Source organism: Passer domesticus, chromosome 1, assembly GCF_036417665.1.
Source record: "Passer domesticus isolate bPasDom1 chromosome 1, bPasDom1.hap1, whole genome shotgun sequence".
Classification (NCBI taxonomy): Eukaryota; Metazoa; Chordata; class Aves; order Passeriformes; family Passeridae; genus Passer; species Passer domesticus.
Genome location: NC_087474.1, coordinates 131,421,814 through 131,444,871, shown reverse-complemented (window position 1 = coordinate 131,444,871; position 23,058 = coordinate 131,421,814). Strand labels below are relative to the sequence as shown.

Sequence of the window (23,058 nt, the reverse complement as noted above, 5' to 3'; positions counted from 1 at the left end):
AGTTATTATTCAAAATCTAAATCAAGGGGATTTTATCTCAGCTTAGACTACTTGTAACAATAAATATATTTCAAAACAATAAATAAAACACCCAGACTAAATACAAATCTTTCAAAAACAAAAGAATAACCAATACCAGAATGTCAAGAATATCAGAATGTCATTGGAAAGTTATTTGATGCTTAAGCGTATTTGCAGAATGTGTCTGTAATTAGGTTTAGCAATTTAAAACATATTTTCTTTAATAATGAACACTTAATCACAGAAAAAAGTAATAAATTTTGAAAAAAAAAAAGAAGATAGGATTTTGTAAATAGGAGTAAAGTAAATTATTCTACTCGTGGTTCTTCGTTTCCTCTAACACTCTAATATCAAAACCTGAAACAGAGCAAATAGCTCACCTCTTTCCCTTGAAAGTAATTAAAGATAAAATATGCTCTACAGCTGTCACGCAAATGAAAGAATGGAAGCACAATTTCCAATAACAGAAAGAATAATTTTTTCTATTATTAGAATTATGTCAAACATACATAGTACTTTCTTCTAATATGGAAAAGTCAACATCAGTAGCAAACTTATTTTCGCTCCCTTTAAATACAATGTCTAAAAGCTACATAGAAACTTAGCTATAGCGAGACTTGGAAAGCCTCTGGAAATTTTTGTGTGTCCTACAGTCCCCACTGCCCTTATTTCTGTCATGGGAATGGAGTATAAAGTCAGTTTATTCATTTTCACACAGAATTCAGTGTCTGAGCCTTTTAGTGCTGAGAAGAGGAGATGAAATTTATATGTGCACAGCAAGAAGCAGAGCTTGAGAATAAAAGAACAAAGGTTGTGTTACTGTGCAGAAATTCTGGCATCTTTGGTTACAACAGACAAAAAGAGATCTCTTCCTTCACTTACAAAGATGTTGCAGGTGGTGAAACTATTTTCTTTGCACAGATGTGAGCCATCAGCCTAAAACCCAAACTTCTTGAATAAAAATCAGAGAATTCATAACATAAATTTTTAGGTTCATCAACATTACATATAAAAGAATGTCTCTAATATAGCACTGGGGGATACTTTGCTAAGATTTAAATCCAATTGTTTGGGTTCCAGTCACAGGATAACGGTTGAAATACAAAACAAAATTCAGGAACTTTCACCACACATTTTTTATTCTTCAGAGGGTGAGAGTTATGAATTACAGTTACTACTGTACTGAAAATATTATGTATAGGCTTCAGTTAGAAATTGAGTAATTAATTCAGCAAAAATGTAACTCAAGTCTTTCTGTACTACACTTTAACACTGCCATATCTTCAAATAAGTTATTAAATACACTGTGCTGTGCAAATCCATGATAGACCTGCTGAAGTTAGGAGGACTGGGAAAAGTCTCAGGAAATATTTGGAGAGAAAGACTGCATGAAGGAAAGTGTAACACAGAAAACAGAACAGAGAAATTAAATTGATTGAAAGTGTTGAACAAAGGACAAATGTTTGCTGCAAATCTGTAGCTAAACTCTTAATATAATGTAGACCATGATATTATAGTATAGATATCTTTATGAACCTCTTAAGAAACATGTAATGTCTTTTGTCACTACTGATTCAGGAGCACTGACAAAGACTTTCCTTTGACTGATTGTTCCAGAAAACAAAATTTGAGTAACAGAAGATATCTTGTGACCTTCAGACCTACCATAAAATTTTGAATTTATTTCAAAACATGATTTGTTCCTGCTAAATTTGGTAAGCAAAATTGTGAATGGCTCAGTAAAAAATAAAAAGCTCCCTTTTTATCCCTGCTTTCATACTGTCATTCAGTACAGATGGCTACAGGATAGTTAAGATGTGCATAGCATATTCAGAATGGGGACAATGACCCAAACTTCTTAGCACCATTCCATGATACTCTGCCCTTGTAGTACAAAATCTCCAGAGAATTTCCAGCCTGACACTCTAGCCAGAAAGATGTGAGACAGTTGGAACTGGGAAACTTGGAAACTCTGGAAATCGGAAACTAAGTAATCAAATAATAGAAAACCTCAAAATTTTTTTTAAAAGAGGAAAATGAGAAAGGATCATGGATAACGGAGAAGAAAGCAGAGAAATTAATTAGAGGAAAAGACTGTAGAATTGCTGGACATTCAATGAGAATGGATTTTGTATTAAAAACATTGAACCTTTTATTTTACTAAACAGGTAATCATCTTCTACTCCTCTGTCTGTCTGTCTGTCTCTCTCTGTTTCTCTCTCTCTCTATATATATAAAGGGTCGATAGCAAAGAAACTTAATATATCCTCTGCTTTTTCCTAATTGCAAATACCAAGTCAGCAGTGATATTGAAAAGACTTTTATTTGTAACTATGTGCAACATTTTATATTAAATGATTACACAGTAATCATTTAATATAAATTATTAAAAATGATGAAAAAAGGTATTACTTTGTCAGCTTATAGCATATATAGCACAGGAATAACATTGACCTGTTGGAGCCAGTCCAGAGGAGGGCCTCTAGGATGATTAGAAGAATGGAAGCACCTCTCCTATGAGGAAAGCCTGAGAGTCTTGGGTTTGTTCAGCCAGGAAAAGAAAAGGCTTCAGGGTGACCTAATTGTGGCCTTCTTAAAGGGGACCTACAAAAAAGAAAAAAATGGAGAAGGACATTTTACAAGGGCATGTAGTGACGGGATATAGGGGAAATGCTTCAAACTGAAATAGAGTAGGTTTCGATTATGCATTAAGGGAAAATTCTTTACTGTGCAGGTGGTGAAGCACCAGAACAAGTTGTCCGGAGACATTGTGGTTGCCCCATCCCTAAGAAGGTTCAAGGACAGGTTGGGTGGGGCTTGGAGCAACCTGTCTAATGGAAGGTGCCCCTGTCCATGACAGGGGTTTGGGAGTAAGTGATCATTAAGGTCTCTTCCAACACAAACCATTCTGTGACTCTATGATTCTATGAACATACAGATACCTTCTCAAAAACTTATGCACTTTTTAATCCTGAATATTCTTTTCCGAAGGAGTTCAAGATTCTTCATGCTATGTTATATATATACTCATATTCATAAAATGGCTCATTGCAGCCTTTTTAATAATTATTCATAAAACTCAGTCCTTAAAATATGTTTCTTTGAAGAAAAGAGTGAAGCATTGCATGCAGCAAATCTCAGTGTGTCTTAACTGACTTTTGTTGCAGGAAGTCCATTTCCTTATTATTTGACGACTCAACAGATTCTTCACACTAAAATAGACACAAGGTCATAGTCTGTAATTTCTAACCTCCTGCAAAATATCATAATTTTACAGTTTTTTATGGACATCTAGAGGCACTTGAATATCACTATATGATATTTACTTCTCACCCACTAATTGAATATTTTAGTAATTTCAACACACCTTGGATGTCAAATATGAATACTAATGCACATTTTCTTCTGCAGGAAAGGTATATAAACATTATATATATACATATGCATAATTAGTTCAATTTCTCTTTTTAAAGGTCTTTCCTTAAATGTAGCTGAATGCTAGAAAATTTTGAGGTTTGTTAGACAATTTTGGGATTTGCTAGACAATTTTGAGTTTTTTTCTGCATCAGTACACATAGCATGAAATCATAATGTTTTCTCAATGTAGAACACTTCTTCATCCTGTACTCTTCCCCATCAGCAAGCATGACCTAATATTCTGCAAAAATATAAAGACTTTGTCAAATTCACTGGATATTTTATTGGCAAATATATTCAAAGAAAGGAAATTAAAAATCAGACATATGGATGATGTATTTGAAAACTTAGGGCTTTTTCCCTTCTATAAAATATTATCTGGCTGACATCTAAAATTATATTTAATATGATGATGAAAAATGAAATAAAAATTGTATACTTCAATTCTTTAATTTTCACAATGGTTGTGGAACTGTTCCAGCAGCTGTAACCTTACTGGAGTGTGATCTTTTCTAAATACATAAATGTAACAGAAATTGTGTGCACACCTTGACAGCATAGAGTTAGGAGGTACTAGCCTGCATGGTTTCGCTCTCAAGTTCTAAGATGAAGGTTATTATTTATTTCAAAGTAGTTTCTCTAGTATTAATGTAACTTCTCATATATGAAAAGGCTAGAATTCCTCTTATATAATAATATTTTCTTCAAATTAACATAACTTCATTGTATAGTTTCCTTTTGTGTTGTAAAGTCAATTTAGCAAAACTGAGATATTTTTTCAATTATGTTTGACCTAGAAGATAAAAGTCATGCAGTGATATAGCATAAAATACATCAAGTATTCTATATTCCAATTTACATAAGCATAAATTTTTGTGGAGTAGATACAGTACATAGAATGTCAGATGTCTGTAAGTACATTGTGGCTATAATTCCAGAAATTTCCATTTTGAAGCAAGGTGTTTACATGGAGCTGTCTACAGATTTCCTAAAATTAATCTGGAAAGGAAAACAATTATTGAGGAATTAAGAGAAATATAAATTAAATTAAAACATAATCTATAAAGTATTTTAGATAGAGAAGTTAAAATGTATGTAAGCAGAAATGGCAGAGCAGCAGCATGCACCCCTCATTCAGGTTACTACTTAGCAGCATACGTCATGTGGGTTTCCTGAATGACTCCTGAGATTGTATCAAATCAGGAGTAAATTATTCATTGGCATGCATTTTGGAGATTGGTCTCACATGACTTACAAGCAATAGTTCTGATTAAAGAATAATAAGGAGAAATGAAAGGAAGAGTCTTCATAGCCATGACTCTCAGACTCTTTTTTTTGGCACTCACTCCGATGCATTTTTATAAACCTAAATTGCCAAGCAACACTAAGCATGCAATGAAGCAAAAGTGGATCATATACCCTTAATTCCACTTTGTACAGGTAGTTACATCACCTTGAATAGAATTCATTTTAACCTACAGCTTACTGTTGTCACTAAGTTATATTAGCCTTTCAAAAGACAAAGCTATATTTCACAGAAACAGAGTAGTTAGAAGATGTGTAAAACTTATGGTCTTACAGCAACAAAAAGATTGCAATCTAATAGCTATTGTTAGAGTAACAGTAACACTAAATACCAACATGGAAGCCAATGGAACTTTTTTATTAGATATTGCTTATTCTATATTAAAACAATATGTAACTCAATGTCTGGCTTTTTTATGCTTTATTTGCCTTTTCTTATGGACAGTTTGGTATTTCCTATATTGGTTATAACAACGCTGAACTATATGCAAAAATGAAGAAATCATGAAGTCTGAATGAAGAGAAGTTAAACTTTGGTACAACAAAGAAAATGTTTATACAATGCTTACTTACGCGTCAGCTGAAGTTTGACTAAATCCAGCAGAAGGCCAGGCAAATATGTTCCTAAAACTTCAATATATGCCACAAGGAAATTGAGTATGCCATTCTCCCCATCTTCTAGACACCTGCCTCTACTTATTTTGCAATAAAATGTGAGATTGCTTACTTATGAATCCATAACAATGAGAAAAATGAAAAGGAATTCCACTAGAAAAGTAAAGATCTTTTCACCTTTGACAGAAGCTTTTTGTTCAAGGGAAACAAAATCAAAAGAATAATTTGATACATATTGCTTGTTTTAGATAGATATAGTCCATACAGTTTAAAATCTGAAGTGACTTATAAGATTTCTTTGAGTAACATATACACAGGAGTTTACTAATAATAGTGTTGACAGAAAATTACTTATAAGTTCAAATTGAATACTAATACTGTGAAATGTTGTTCTCATAATCACTATACCAGTTAATCATTGCTGCCAGGAACAAACAAACAAATAAACAAATGAGCCATTTAAGTAATTTGATCTGCTCTAGAAACATTTGATATCTTAATGCTGCTGACTTAGAAATCTGTAATGGAGCAATGTTCTCAAAAATATCATAAGCAAAATCTGGTGCAAGGTAAGTTAAGTTATTTTAAGTTACCAGACTTCTGGACATGTAAAATGAACTTTGTGAAGACTTTAAAAACATGGGGTTTTCAACTAGACTTAGAAAAAAAAATTGAGCACTTCTCGGAAACTTCAGAGAAAATTAGTGTATTGGAGATGTTAACTGCACTTGCCAAAGTATTCCTTGAAACATTTTAAAAAACTCCCCCCACAGATAAAGTAAATAAATTATAGAACTAATTTTTAATAATTATGAATTTTTCTATTTTTGATTGGTTCAATCAATTTAAAACACATGAGTAGGAATTAATTACAAAGCCAGAAGTTAGTAATTCTTCTGGCAAGAGGAATCTTGAACAAGTCATATTTTGAAGTGCAAACATGTCCTAAAGTTGTTATAAATTTTATGTGACAACTTGTATATAGACATTACCATGGACAATGGTTTGCATGGATACACTCATATGACACTGTGCATATGTGCACAAACAGTATTATAAGAGAAAAACAAAAAAAAAACAAAAAAACCCCAAAAAAAATTAGTAAGTGGGATGTAATTAACCAAAGTATTTGAGTATAAAAAGAAGATCCTTTCTGTAATTTGTTCTATGGTATTACATACATCTGCATCTCTCCCCCACCAAAAAAAGAAGACATTTAAGAAATCAAAAGTAACAATGCAATTCACAGTACTTGATTTACGATAAAAACTATTGCAGTCACAGAAGGCCATATAGATTTTTACTTCCCTGTATAGAATTCCTAAGAATTTTTGGAGAGTTCTCAAAAATAAAAATTCTAGACCATTTTTAGGCTGTATGGTCTTAGAAACCATGAAAGGTTTTTTAAAAAGTAGAAACTAATACTATAATGCTCTACTAATTCTCTGTTAATACTTTTTTGGGTCTAACTGTGAGATTCAAATAATTCTGCCCTGGCATTTACTAATCTATTCCACTCAAACTATTGAAGGACTGATATCATATAATCCATACTAATTTGCATTGACTGTAGATATAAAGAACACATGTAGATTAATATAATTAGATTAATATGAATACTAAAATTTACTGTGTCTGTTCTGTAAACACAGCTTGTCCTACTATGAGCTGCACTGGTTTTATGAGATTTCAGGTACTGTTCATTAAGATGAAAAGATAATATACTTTAGTTCTATATTAAGTTTCATATGAGATTTTGAGTTAAGAGGCTAAAATGATACAGAATCAACATATTCCATGTTTTCAGAAGCTGGATTTATTGAGAGAACCTATGACGGATTGTCACAAATTCTGTTACAGTGTCTTTTTTAAGTAAAGAATGTATTAAAAAAAATGTATGCTGTATTTTAATATGCTCCATTTCAGTCACATTTACTAAGACATGACGTACCACTTAATTCACTGAAGTCCTATGGTCTGTATTGTGTCACATATGAGACTCGATTACACTGTTTCTTCTGGCTTTATGACATATGAATCCATTAATATCCACAGAATTAAGCAGTTTTATGTCTGGTGGTTAAAGACGCGTGACTGCATTAAAGGAGGCTAAAAAGTTACCATATTTCAATGTAAAATTCTTTCTAATGAACTCTTTACATAAGTAAAGATAATAAATAGAGCCTTTAGAAAGATGAAACCTTCAGCATACCTTCCCAAGCTACTTAGCTGGAGAACTGACTAATTTGGAAGCTTAATGGCACCAGTTGCTCCCAGTGGCAATCTGCCTCTGTTCGGGAAGAATCCACATGCATAAAAAAATTAGCGTAATGATACATTGATAATCCAAGTGTTAGCATGATTAACTATTTCACTTGCTTGATTTGGTTTTCATTGCATATTTACCTCTTCGTTAAATCTTTTTCTCTCAGCTCACCTTATTACGAAATACTTATTCCAGTAAACGACTACGAATTTACTGTATTTAAATTTTTTTTAGTACTCTGATGGGTTATATGTCAGAAACACTGGAAATGCAAAACATCATTAAAATAAGTGAAAATTTAATCTAAATTTTGTGTAGTAATTCTTCAAGTACTATTTCCACTGAAATTGCATGTAGTAAAACATTCAAAAACTAAAAGAGATTTCTTTTACCCAACTTACTATCTTTTTTATTTTGCCTCTGAATGTTTAAATATTTTCAATGGAAATATTTTGCAACCATCTAGTTCACAGGTGGCAACAAATTTCAGTTAAATAAATATTATTTATTTAACTGAAATTTAGTAAGTGGGATGTAATTAATCAAAGCATTTGAGTATAAAAAGAAGATCCTTTCTGTAATTTGTTCAATGGCTTTACATACATCTGCATCTCTCCCCCACCAAAAAAGAAGACATTTAAGAAATCAAAAGTAACAATGCAATATTCTTTCTGTTCAAAGTTCAGTAAAGCAATATTCTTTCTGTTCAAAGTTCAGTAAAGCTCCAGAATTAATACACTTCTTTAGCAACATAATACAGCAAATAATCAATCTACATTGATTTGGTATGGTAACAGTAGGGTGGAAAAGAGTATTAGTCATTCTACTATTTTTTCTATTTGTCCAGTCTCTTGTGTCTCACATTCTCTCATCCTTTTTTTTCATTAAAAAAAAACCCACACTGCCAAAACCCAAACCAAAAAACCCATGTACAAGAGAAAGAAATGATCCTAAATATAAACAATAAAAACACTGACACAGGAAAGCTCATCTATTATTTTAATTTTTTTCCTCTGTCATAAATCACTCCATTTTAAATCCTTGTATTTATACATTATTTTTCAAAGCAATGACCTGTATCAATGCATGGGAAACATTTAATAATAACAAACAATTAAATAAATGAAATAATTTGTAGCATTTAATGAATTATTGGGAAAAGGTAACTCACCAGACCATCAATTTGTGCATCTGCACTTAGCTGATTATGTGTGACTGCATGCGTATTCTTCCATTGCATTGAGTAGAGGCCTGGGTGAATGTTTGTCTGGAGACTTTTTTAGACTATTCAGAAAAAACACTTTAATATTTGATTGGTTCGATGTTTGCTCACCTCTTGATTCCACTCTCTGAATAAGATAAAGTCTCCAAAAACCATAGCAGGAACTCCCTCCTGTATTTCCACCTAAAGTGAAAATCTAAAGTTAGACAAGATGAATCCCACCAACAAGAAGTTAAAAAGAAGTAATGTTTTTTTATGTAGACTAAATATTTTCAGTAATAAGTCTCATGTGCTGAAAATGCATTTTACAGGTCATGTTGTTTAAATAATATTTCCTTTTCTAGTGGAATAATAAGCTAGGAACATTCATTTATATTACTTCAAATATTAAGCTTGAATTTCATATACTGTACTAAGGCTATTTCCTGTGTACTATAGTATTTTATGAGTTTTTTCACTGAGCCCTAGTTCAGCTGGAGAATTTTCACCTGAGATGGCTCTTCTAAAAGCTCTTCTTGCACATGACAGGGTTTTTCTTGTGTTCAACCAATCCCTTCTTCCAGTTTTTCTGTGATTTGTATGCTTTTTAAGCTTAAAACCAGTTTAGATTACATTATATAATTTAGATGTAAAAGCTTTCATTCCTGCAAAATATTTGTTTTTTCTAAAAGTATCCCATTTAAACCAATGTTTTATTATATTGCTTCATTTATCTCAACGCTTTCTTTCCTGTGTATTAATTTCAGGCATGAAAGGTATAAGCACTCAAACTACACAATTTTTTTGCACAGCTGTGTTGAGTCAGAAGTAAAAATAAATAAACAAACAAAAAGACAACTCTCTATATAAATATATAGGCAAGAGAAGGGGAGGCAGAGATAACTAGTTTTCTTGAGTTTACATGGTTTTATCAACAGAAAATGAGTTTGATCCAAACCTCCAGAGTGGACAAGAAAATTAGAGTAGAGTAAACAGAATGCAAATATTGTCAGATTGTGTGCATTTTTTCCCCTTTAATAAAAACCAAGTAACCTGTTCCCTTTCTCACAGAATAAAAAATGAAAAAAGGCACTGCCTTTTTTCCAATGTTTTTCCCATTTTCTCAGTTCATACAGAGTTTCTGTAGAATAGGTGGCTCCTGTGAATTGCCATGCTCATTTGCTGTTATAAATTGGTCTTTTCCATGTTCCTTTATTGAAATAGTATTGTTCTATTTAACTTTGATGATACCTAAGACAAAACACTTCACTATCTTGTGCTCCAAAGTCCTAATCTACAAAAATCAGTTTTATTCCCCAATAAATACATAAATATATATGCATCTATACAAAATCCTAGTATTCTTAAAAAATATTGCCTTAAATTACACATCCTTAGAAAAATATAACATCTCTGAATGTAAATTGCTAGATAAGAGTTAGATGTTATCACCACAGCTATTGTTCATGCATTCTTTAAAATTTGGTACTTTTTTTCCATCCAGGAATATCATTAGGTATTAAATAATGCAACTATTATTCTCACTCCAAACTGAAGGCTTCCCCCACCCCTGGTGGATCAAGACTGCAATATTGCTTTGACCAAGAGACCTCAAAATTTCAACAATCAGGTCTCATTCCTGGATTCACAGGTGGTGATTTTATACCTTGCTACTTTTATACAGTGTATCACTTTTTCTCCTTTTCTCTTATGCGTTTTATGCAAGTTAATTTTATGTTTTTTATTATTGATTGTCTAACTAAAATGGCTACATTTTAAAATTTGACAAGTACTTTGTTTTACCTTAAATGTTCTAAAGCTTGGAAGTAAAAGTTTGATACTGAACCACCTGAGAATTTTATTGTTTTTCCTGTGCACCACTCAGAGTAAATCAAGCAACCTTCCCCTTAACCCACCAAGCGAACTGGGCCACAACATCTGCAGACAAACAAACAAACAAATAAACAAACACCCCACCAAACCAAAACAAAATTAACCAGGCCACTCAGACAAATTCCATTCATTTGTGATCGAGTGGGCTACTATTAACAGCTGTCAGCACTACAATCTACTGAAGAACACTCAAGTCTGGTGAAAAATCTGTAAGGAAAAGGATGCATTCAGTATTGTCATGTCCAATGATAAAAGTTTCGACTTCAAAACATTCAAGTGGTTTTTTGCAGGCCTAAATTTCTTTTAGCCTTAAGAAGGGCTCTTGTGTATTCTTAAGGGTTACCAGGCTTAGAAAGAGAATGCATATTTCCATTATGAATTCTGACAACTGAAATATCCATCTGAAAGGGAATTCCAAATTAATGTAAATCAATTAAATTAAAATCAAAGGTTCAATCAAATAGAACTATGGCACTCTCACAACCCTCCTCTTGGTTAGAGAAGAAGGTGCTGGTTGTTGAAGATTATATTGAAGACAGCAACAGATGACAAATTCAAGTCCATTCCTTATAAATCTCTGACTATTTTGAAAAAAAAAATCAAGTAAAATAACAATATTATTTTCTAGCTTAAAAAAATTATTTTGAATTTTTGCATGATATTGATGGTTTATCCTTGAAGGGCTAATATACAATTCTGAAAATGATAGGCAAGGCAGTATTATGTTTATGTCAAGGTTAAATCTTCTTCATTAGAATTTGTTATTTTCAATTTAATTTGATGTCTATGAGCAAAAAATCCTTTGTACTCTCACCTGTTTTAGCAAGGTGATGTCATAAAAAAACCCCAGTTGTGGTAGCTTCATTGACTACCAGAGTGCCATTATAGTTGTCTATCATTCTTCCATTATTAGACATGGTTTTGAGTTACCTAGAGCTTTGCCCAGCCTCATCTGTTTGGATTGTAATTTGTCTTGCTGGGTTTTTCCTCAAGGCCAAATTATCTTGAAAAGTGTAAATGAAAATTATATGTATACTTCTGAAGAAGATATTAACAAATATGAGAGAATGTGCATGCAGAGAGAGTGATCTATCACCTGTCTAAGTTCTACATCCAATTTCTGCTGAAAAGTTCTTGTGTCGTGGAGAAGGTCAGTTCTGTGCTGTGGCCCTCACTTTTCCTGGGGATTTTTGCTGCCTTGTTACTTCCCTGCTAGAGAAACTTCTTGCCAAATCTTTGTCTGATCCGATTAAGTCAGAAAATACAGCAGCACACCGAGCAAGGAATTTCTTCACAGGTGTTCCTTCTGAAAAATATGAATATAAAAGAGGTGAATCCAATTTTACTTTTAAGTAGGGTGCATCTTGAATTCTCTTTGACTTGGAAGCAGGCTCTGATGCTGATTTTACTCTAAAAAAGCATTACTGTGGCAAATTAAAATATTCAACATTCCCAATACATCAGAATTATTGTTGCCAAGTGTAATAATTTCTGTCCAACCTATGTAAGCATAGTTACATGGTTTTAGATTTATAATTTGGCAATATGCCTTCCTTTAAACACTCAGCTTGTATGATATCTTTTATCACTTAGCGGACAAATACTTAAATATTTTTTGATTTCTTATAATTTATCTTTTAGTGTATAAAGTACAATATTCAAGTCCTGATATGGATGAAAAAATATCTTTCACTCTATCTGAGTTTCCAAAACCTACAAATTAATACTCATGTAATTATTTTTAAAAATAATGGACTCTGCACAAAATAATTAAGTCCAAAACAAGACCCTGGAACAAAATTCTAGCCCATTCAATGGCAAATTCTGAATCTGCAGCCTACAGATACTATCTCTATACAGCAGTTTACATGACTTAAACTGAGAAACATCTCACATTGTGACACACCAAAAAAGACAACATCAATAAAGCCGCTGATTTTCAACCCAGTGGTGTCTGAGTGTTTCATGAATATCTACATCCATGACATGAGAATACATCTCTATTATCATCTTACACGTAGGCAGCTGGAGTAAATGGATTTGGGAACATGGAGTAAAAGAAGATAAGGAGTCACACGTTAAGCAAAAATAAATTGTGAAATGCTTTATATCAGAGCTCTCATTTGGGATATATGAGAACAGAGATTAATTGCTCTTTTATTTTGAAATAACAGTTTGAACTAACATTATTCCATGTTGACCTAAAATTAATTGCTCTCTAGACTTTCTTATAGAGCTTTCCCCTTTTCATAGGCAAGTTTAGCGGTTATTGAATCACTCAGAGACAGAAAACAGGACCTATTGTCCTACACTGCAAAGAGAATGACCTTGGCACAAACTCCCAGAGAGAGGACACAACTGAACATTGTTTACTCATGTCTTTTGTAAATTCTTCTTTGTAAAGACTTTTAATTGTTCAAAGCAAATTAACATTGGCTACAGTAATTCTTAGTAACGTTCAGTCTGCCATAGATCAGACAGCAGCATCTTCCACTGGATATTCAGAAAATTTAGAGGCAGTATCTTCATAATGTCTGAAGGAAAGGACAGGAAGTTGTCTAAGTCTCCAGTTGTCTTCATCACTTAATGACAATTCTTTTCCTAGAGTTTTCTTCTTCAGCAGCTACAAAACTTCCTATTTAAAAACAAAAAAATCCCAAACAAAACAAAACAAAAAAACCCCACAAACTAAACTAAACTAAACAAAAAACCCCAACCAAAAAAAAAAAAACCAAAAAAACCCCAAAAAAAAACAACAAAGAAAAAAACAGGAGGAAGGATTCAACTTGCTTCAACGCATGTCCTTGGTCACTGTTTTTCAGGTGGTGCTAAGCAAGTGTCATGGTAAATGAGAGAATTTTGGCATACAAATCAAGCATTTTCAGAATTTGAAAAAAAAATGCTGCTCATCTGAAGTTGCAAAGATCAGGGTTTTTTTTAATCTATTAATTATGAAGAATGGAAAGAATTAACTTTGAAAGAAAACTGTGTTTACCTACAAAACTGTAGGGTTCTGAAAATTTTTGGCCCATCTAAAAAAAAAAAAAGAAAAACAAAATAAAAATTTTAAACCACATGCACATGACCACAGGTTTAAAAACTTTGCAGTATTTTTAAGTCATAAGTCATAACCTATTTTTCTTTTCTTAGTATGCTGCATCTTTCAAATATATGCTTCATTTCTTAGTCATCTGGCCCTGTCCCATGTTGGAATTGCTCCCTGCTGTTAATTAGAGGTGACCATGATTTGATTAATCTCAAACATGTGTTATATATGCACACTATGGAAAACTGTATTCTATATTTTCTACTTTAAACATTTTTGAGTGTAATGGAAACAAGCCAAACATTTTTAAGGACCTAATCTTATCTTAATGAACAATATGGATATGATCAAAATAAGACATTCTAATCCATTTAAAGTGCTAAAAGTTCACAGAAATATGCACTAATCATGTACAGTATTTATCAATGTAACACAAACAAGGTTTCAAATGCATACCACCTGAACATCAGTGATATCTGTAAATCTGAAGTTCTCTCCATTTAGACAGAGGTTTGTCACAGTTTGACAACATGCTTTACCTGACCTCACATTGTTGGTATGTTACCCATGTAGACATTTTTTGAAGACATTAGCCATATTTTTTTATACCTAAAGAGATAGCAGTCTAGGATGGCTATAACCTTTCCTTATGATTTTACACAGCTCTTGGTCTTGAAGGGTCTTTAATGACTAGAGTACAAAAGAAAGATTTTTTTTTTAAGAGAGGATTATTCATATTTTTAAATTACATTTTGGAGTTATCAATTATACAGTTATAAAAGAAAAATTCACTATATAAAGAAGGCTAAGCATATGATTAAATATTGTCTTGGTTTATAAGCAACTATAAAGACTACTACTAAATAGGAAGTTTTGAATACTTTATGTCATATTAATATAAGTTCCTATGCATTTTTGTGCAAATAAAAGTACTGTGAGTATTAACAAAAGTTCACTAAAAGACTTCCTCCAGCTATTCAAGACAGATTATTTTTTAAATAAGTATAGCAAATTTAATTTTTAAAAATGACAATTATTTAATTTGCTGGTTCTAATTTTTTTTTTATGTAGAACTCCAGTGCTATTAATATACAGCCTCCAGTGGTAAATGCAATATAATTCCAACTAATTTTTCCTACAGCTGTATACAAATCAATAACTGTAAGAATCCCAGAGGAAAATCATGTGGTATGGTCCTCCAAGTTCCTAATGAATGCAAATAAGCTGACCTTTCTTTGACAACTATGAATATGGTTTTTTACAATTTTACCATTGAAATCGCTGTAATCAGCAATTCGTACAGCAAAAATTGAGCCAATAGTGCTTGTAAATAATTATGCATTACAAGAGGGTGTATGGTACAGTTACCACAGTGAACAAACTTCATGATTTTGGGAATCAGTTACTCCAAAGTATTTTATCAAAAAAGATCTTCTAAAAGAACATAAATGCTCACTTTACTTTTTTTTCTTTTTAATATATTTTCTAAATCCTTGAAACACTCTTGTTTTAGTGTTCCTTTTTTATTGTTTAAAATACAAATACTGTCACACCATGAATTATTAATTTCTAACAGTAACATAATTTTTATAGGTAGGAAAATGAGCCTGAAAGTAAAGGAAGATTACAGTCAAAAATAAAGAAAAAAGAAGGATTCTTCATTTTAAAGGGGTAATATATCTATGAAAATGCAGTGTTCCTCATACAATGATATAATAAAACAGTGAGTGAAAACAATATATTTGAAACAATGAGCTACTGTAGTACTTCCACCTCTAGTATTTCTTTCTCACAAATACTCTTTGAATAGTGCTGAAAAAATTAATGCATAAATAAAAGATATTTTAACACCTATTTTAAAATTAAAATCCTATTCAGGTTTAGGAAAAATTAAAATTTGAAGCACTTGCATTACAGCATTGTAGTTTCGACAGAATAATTAAAATGTCTGCAAAAATAGTATTTCAAATAAATCTGAAGAAATAGCACTTACATTAAACATGTTAATTACAGGTGCATGTTGATCTTTAAAATAAACCAAAAAGATTAAAAAAAGAGAAACAATACAATACTCTGGTTCATCATTCCTATTCAGCAAAAACTTGAAATACATATGGCTGGAAAGTAGCAGCCCCAACAGAACACTATACTAATTTGGAAGATTAAAATTCCCCTTGTTTTGAAGACGGAGGTTACTGAATTCTTAGAACTAATTTCATCAAAGTCGTTAGTCATATTTTTGTGTAAATTTCTGATTTAATAAGCTTTGAATGCTCAAAGATCATAACAGGATATGAAATAATACTATGCTCCTATAATATGTGTGATATTTTAAAAGATCTGTCCTTTCTTGATGACATTTCCTCAGGATCTCTACTCTCATACTTGCAATTCTTTCATGTTCAGAATGAATCCCTGCTACCTCTCACTCAATATTGATCTTCAAGGCATTTCTTCCAATCCTCTCCCCAGTGTGGTCACTGAACAGTATAAAAGTTCAATAGGAAGATCAGCTGCTCATCCACTTTTTGCTAAAGCAATTTGTATTATGGATTTATTTTAGCAGTCTACAGTGGCAGTTGCTGTTTTTACTATTTAAATGCTTTGATTATCTGACCTTGCTTACTTTATCTTTTTAAGTGCTGTGCATGGGCTTTAAAGTTGATCAATAAGTGGGGATTCCTCCACCACATTATGTTGAAATCAATCCTGATTCAGACTATTTGTATTTCACTCTTATGAGTCCATCTGTCTTTCTTAATTTTATATTCTCTTTTCTTAAATAATTTTGTCTGCCACTGCAAATACTTACTGTCAGGTAGATTTCTAATGCAATCAATTCAGCTTTTCTCAGTCATAACAGTAGTGTCTGGGAAGACACAAATGTATAGGATCATATTCTATACTTGAACAGATAATAATTTTTTTGGTTTTATTTTTTTAATATTTGTGCCATAATAATGTGAAAGTCAATAAACAAATTTTTATTTACTTAATGTCTCTCTTTTTCCAGTAGTATTTATAAATTTAAAATCAAACTGAGTGGAACAAGCTTATTAAAATACTTCAGATTTGCATTTTCTCTTAGAGAAAAAGATAAAGCAATGGAGTCAAGCAGCCTTCAGCTATGTCATGATAAACCTTAGAATTCTCTGATTAAAATTGGGAACTATAATTAATTCTGAATTTGTGCAGTGTAAAAATGCTCTAAGAAACATTTTGTTATGTTTTGAATCTAATTTATTTAATAAACATTTAAAACATTTCAAGTTTTTTACTTCTTAAAAGTTTTAAAATTTACCAGGCCTAATTCATAACGAAAAGGTTACCACAACTGTAAGAAACCTTAGCATGGATATGTCAAAATAGAAAATGAGAAAGAAACTAAATAGAAAACCTAGAAATTCAGTTAACATGCTACACACAGAGTCCTAAGCATTTAAGGGATTATCTACCTAGAACATATAAAACTTACTGAAATACTACTTTGATCTTATTTAATACCTCCACAAAGGTTCAGAAGAGGGAATACCATTTCCCTGATCTTTAACTAAATCACACTCACAAACACTAATTTGGATTCTCCACTAAATTAAACTAAATTGAAATACAGTCAGATGTTTCAGAGATTTCCTGTAATCCTTACATCATAATTCACTACTTCTATAATACAACATCACAACTACATAACAAAATCATAAGTGATCCTTAAAAAAGTTTTCATCTTCAATCTTGCCAGCTTGTGAATAGCTTTTCACAAGTTTATAGGATAATTGGTTTCACAAAACTGTGAAACTGTGACTTGTATTCACATATGTTTGAAAGATTGGAGCTCAGGATGCCATTAAAATCTGATACTATGATTAATCAGTTTGCTAAATAATATATACATTTTCCATGCATAGGAAGAAACAAACACACTTCAAACTTTCTAGTTCTTCACCTGATTGAGAGTATTTCTACTTATTCCAGGACTAGTGGACACTGAGGTCTTGAGAAAGTTGCTGCTTATCCTCTTTCTTTGATGTTGTTACTCTTACCTTTAGGTTCTCCACACTTTTCCTGATTCTTTTAAACGAAATAGGAATTATTCAGTCACAAGTTTGACAATGGTAAAAAAAGTGAACCTTTTGTGATGGATGTGAGAGCTTCTGCCTCAGTTGTAGCTCCATATGGTGCACACCATCATATCACTGATGAGAGGGGAAGGACAAAAGGAAACATGACCACGAATATCTCAAGCATTGTTATAATTAGAGAATGTTAATAGCAACACGGCATAGAGAAAGTAGTGGGATGACAGACGTTTAAATCATATTAGGACTAGTGATGATGGGGTGGTGAATATTTAGCCTACAAGGCATTATTAAACTTATGTCAAAAACATGGTTCACATGAAAATGCGTAAAATAACTAATAATAAACAGCCACTAAAGGAGTAAAATGGATGAGGATTTTCACTGGTAATTTTCTAAGTGCATGAAAGAGAAATGGCTTAGGAATCTAATGTACAAAGTAACCCTTACTAAATAAACCCACAAATATGCAACAGTTCTTTTCACAATGGCACAATGCCATTTTTGTTCTTTTCTGGAAATTAGTAATACCAGAAATGAAAAAAAAAAGTTTTTTTGAGATTTGTTTGTATAAGACTTCAGTACATCTACAGATTTTTTAAAAAAATTATTAGTAACTGTACTGAAAACTGGTCCTCTCAGTAACCTTATAAGCAATTTTAGTTAATGCAGGATGCCACTCCTTAAAATGAATCAGATTTTTCTGATAATTCCTTTCAGATTTTCAAGTGAACATTTTGTCTTCTCCTTTTAAAATTTCACTAACTAATAAAAGCATAGATTTCATTATAGGGCTGTTCTGGATTTCCTTTTAAGCAGTTCTGGAATTTGTGAATGTAAAGAGGAGGGTTGCTTTTGGCAGAAACGTATCCATTAACAAAATAAAAATGAAAATGCAAAGGAGAAATAGAATTACTAAAAGATGTTATAAACAGTATCTAATGGGGGGTTAGAGAGGATGCGCAACTTGTTCAATACTTACTAACATCACTTGTGAAGAGTTTTCATTTTATTGTGACAGCAGAAGGGAAATTTAAAAGAATTCACTACACGAAATATTATGCATTTCTGTGGAGCCCAGCTAAAAAAAGACAAGTCTGTACTGTTTCTCTCAGGTGGGTAAATGTTAAGAGAGAAGAATCCAACTTTCATGATGCAGCAGCACAAAGCTGGGAAGTGAAAATTATGTTGCAGCAGAGTCCTGAAAATATGACTGTAAAAGTTAATCAATAAAATGTCTATTCCTGTCTATTCACTAGAGGCCCCAGCTGCATAGCTTCACACAATCGATACTACAAATTATTACGATTTCCAGGTTCCCACTGGACATTCCGAACAAATCTTTCAGGTGTAACAGGCTTATACTGGGGGGAGGCAAGTAGGGTGGAGGGCTGGGGAGTGGGCCCAGGGTTGTTGTTTCCTCAGGTTTATTTCTTCCAGGATAAGTATACAACAAACAAAGCCTGTGACTTCTAAAAACTTTCAGTTGCTTCCCTATGAAATAGGTGTATTAGGGGCACCCTGTGAAATTAGCAAAAAATGATTTTACCCTGTTTTAAAAATAAATATTTTTATTCCAGTTAATTAATGAATATAAGTGTTGCTTATTGTTTTTAAATCCTAGTCAACCATTTCCTTTTTTCACCACTTCCATGAAAAATAACAAAACAACTTGTAACAAGGCCTTACAACAAGGAAATAAAAGCATACCGAAATGAACCTTTCCCCTCAAAGGCCTCACAACAGCTATACCAGAATCTCAGGACTCAGTGTAGTTTTAAGTGATCAATTTATGCTGTGCTGTATTTTTCTTTGTATGGTCCTGTGCTCTCGCCTTGATACCAGCTGCATTTGTCAGATTCACTAAGGAGGAAGGTAAGAAATGTCCAGGACTGTATGACTTTGAATAAGTCAGCACCAAAGGGATGTTACTTTATGACACATGCAGTACCCTTCCTAGTGACTAAATATAACCCTTATGACATTCCCTGTCCCAAAATACCCAGGGGACTGAGATCCATTGTTCTTTCTGTTTCCCAAGGAACAGAACAGAGCAGATACTGGCTGGCACAGCATTACTGTTTTCAGGTACACAGTATGTTGTTTTAAAGGAAAATTTCCATATTTAAATGACTTCATTGTTAATTTCTTAGATTTATCAGTTCCATTTTACTAAAACCTATTGTTTTGAATTTGCAGTTTTAGTTTTTCAGATTCAACAAATAATTTGGTTACTATAATCAATGCACCACAGTACTTTTAAAAAGCAATGGTATCAAAAATAAAGTCAAAATTTTACATAAGATTAAATAAAAATAGTTTTGATAATCTATAGAGCTAAGTAAAGGTTTTCCTTACTCAAAGCTTATTATGTTCATGTGCTGAAGTAACAAACTTCCAAAGTCACTGAACAAGTGTAGAAAAGAGAAGAGAACAAAGGTCAGTTTGTTAATAATTTTTGCATGTGAAGAGATTAATTCAAGTTTTGTTTGTTCATATAAGGTATAAAAATCTATTAAAAAGTCCTTCTGAAAAATCTTTTAATGATTATCATTCGGCCTTCTCTTTCAACCTTAGTGAAACTCATTTTAGTGAACTTTTGCAAAATTCCTGCTCTCAAAAGCTATATTTCACGACACAATCAATCAGCTACAGCTGGGAGTTTCAATTCCACTTCCCCCCTCCTTTCCCCCCATCCCACACTAAGTTACCACAATCAGTAGTCCTAGAAGTTTGTATCCTTTTTATTTACAAAGAACTATCTACAAGATTAGGCATAACATGGCATTTTGTAAACTGAGGAATAACATTAAATGGTTAAGAAAACCCACTATGGCAAAAGATTCAAGCTGTGTTAGGAAAGTAAATCAGTGACAGTGTTTTCCCTAGAGAAGTACTAGTAATGTCTTTAGAGATATAACTACAGGTTGAAAACCACCAAGCTATTTTATTTAAAGAAATGAAGACACATTACTAAAGACAGGGTTTCTTCCATGAAGCTTTTCCCAGTCTTCAGCACAAATATTAACTTAAAACATTTGAGCTGAAGAACGAATGAAGTTCCAGTCTAAAAGTCATTTACACTAAGCGTATATAATATTTTGCTTTAGATGCATGATGTTTGTTACATCTGAATTTAACAAGTCTTCCTAAGAAAACATTTGCCGAGGTAATATATTATGCTTGCTAAAAGTCTGAGATAAAATATTTAGCTCGAAATGTTCAATCCACCTCCAAATGAACAGACTTTCTTTCTGCAGCCAAATTATCTTGTATAAAGTGTTCATCATGCTCTATGATATTATGAAATGCCTTGAAATTCAGTCTGTATATATAGGGATTGCTTAATGCAACATAACTTTAATAAGAAGAGAATGACTGCATGAAAAAAGCATCAGCTAAGTGAGTAATTTTTAGCATAGTCTCACTCTCAAGAACTCTAAAAAATGAATCACTGTGTCTCAATATAAAATATAGTTTATGTTAAGCTAAATGATAAATTTTTGATTTTTGAACATTGTTACTTTTTGATAAAATCCTAAGGGCTAGGCTTCAATCTAATAGATACTAAATTTGACTGGTTAGAACAAAAGTAATTTTTTCAGTGTAAACTTGTTTGAAGTATACAGTTTGTATTTTTTCCTTTATGTTAGCAACTTCATATATGCCTTGCTATTGTGACTAAAAGTTCAAACACCAAATTTTCTTTAATTTGGTAGCCTCTTGCTTAGAGGCAGCTTCTATAACAAAAAAAAAAAGATGGACAATAAGACCCATATGTAACCTTTGGTCTCTAAAAAGAGGACTGTGAGAATACCATTAACAGATAGGTAATAAAGAATTACACATACTATTCTACTTCAACACTACTGAATATTAATTTTAAAAATAAACCATACTCCTACTAATAGTACTTTTCAACACTCAATTTTTTAAGTGGAGGACATATTTTAAAATATACATTAATTGATCCTTTTGATTTAATAGTTTATTCAATAGAGTTACAGGACACATTTACACTGCATTGTACCTGAGAGAAACAATTAATACAGTACATATTAAAAGGATTTACTGCTGACTTTAATGTCTTTTGTTTCTCAAATACCAAAAAATAAGTAACTCACTTGTAATCACTAATTTCTTCTTCAGAAGTTAGAATATGTTTTCTCTGGGTCTTCATCTCTCCGTCTGTGATTTTCTACTGTTCTGTTCTTGGCGAACTGTTTCTGCTATTTGCTCACTTAGCTGCTCTTGAGTTGCTTTCAAGCTGGATTCCATTAGAAGAAGTTTTTCATCTTGACTGGCAAGTTCTTTGCCTGTAAGTTAAAAAAAAAAAAGAAAGAAAGAAAGAAAGCTTTGCATTTTAAGCTCAAGCAGAGCGATATTTTTGTTTTAAATGCAATGCAGTGCAACCCTCGGTAAGAGCTGGGCAAATATTGTTTTCAGGAGAAGAGCATCATTCCGTTCACAAATCTGGAGAGGAAAATATGTTATAAATATATTAAGAGCTGGCTTAACTCTCTTTCATTTTATTACAGTAAACTTAAATAAAGAAACTTGGATTCAATATTATGAAAACATTTAAACTGCTATCAGAGCTTACTGTGTTCATGCACATCCAGTATTTCGTTTGTTCTGAAGCAAACACCTATTGCCTTTGTATTTTGCAGCATAAGTCAATCTAGAAATCAAAATCACGGTTTTGAAAATAAAGCAGATTTTATACCATTTAACAATAGTAACATGTACAATTTGAGCTTGAAGTCTTCAATTTCATTATATTTTTTCATGAATTATAGAGCACATGCATAGTAAAAACCTGTTCTTTTCCAAGGTCATCCAATAGATGGCAATCTTTCCTTAGACCAAAAGAAACCATAGCCGTGCACTGCCAGCTCTCAGAAAAATAAGTGATTTAAGACAAAGACATTTTTCCTTTGTTCTTTGTTGACCATTTTCCTAAAAGATATATGTACATAGGCTTTAATTTAAATATTTAGCCCTTAGTATGTGCACACATGAGTTTGTGTTAGTATGCAGGTGTATGTGTTCCTGCACAGACACAAATCCACACACATGTATTTGTTTTATACTCTTTCATAAATATATGGCTTTAGACATATAGACACATGTAATGAACACGTCTGGAACATTGTGGAATAAAAATAAGCATTAAAACAAGTGCTTCACAATGAACATTTTACAACACGCAATTCCT

General features: G+C 32.2%; 1 long non-coding RNA gene across 7 annotated transcripts in view; it reads right to left on the bottom strand.

Moving 5' to 3' along the window:
* LOC135281181 (uncharacterized) overlaps positions 1-22,523 on the bottom strand; it is a 34,594-nt gene extending 12,071 nt beyond the window's left edge. For 2 of the 7 annotated variants that reach the window (XR_010347919.1, XR_010347908.1), the window contains exons 1-4: positions 21,965-22,253; positions 11,815-12,024; positions 8,958-9,029; positions 2,476-7,648 (exon numbers count right to left, since the gene is read on the bottom strand). This is a non-coding gene — a long non-coding RNA (uncharacterized LOC135281181). Of the gene's footprint in view, positions 1-2,475; positions 7,649-8,957; positions 9,030-11,814; positions 12,025-13,713; positions 13,751-21,964; positions 22,254-22,443 lie in introns of those variants that run through there. The other 5 variants (XR_010347909.1, XR_010347911.1, XR_010347917.1 and 2 more) reach the window with 5 other exon arrangements.
* Positions 22,524-23,058: the final 535 nt, after the last annotated feature.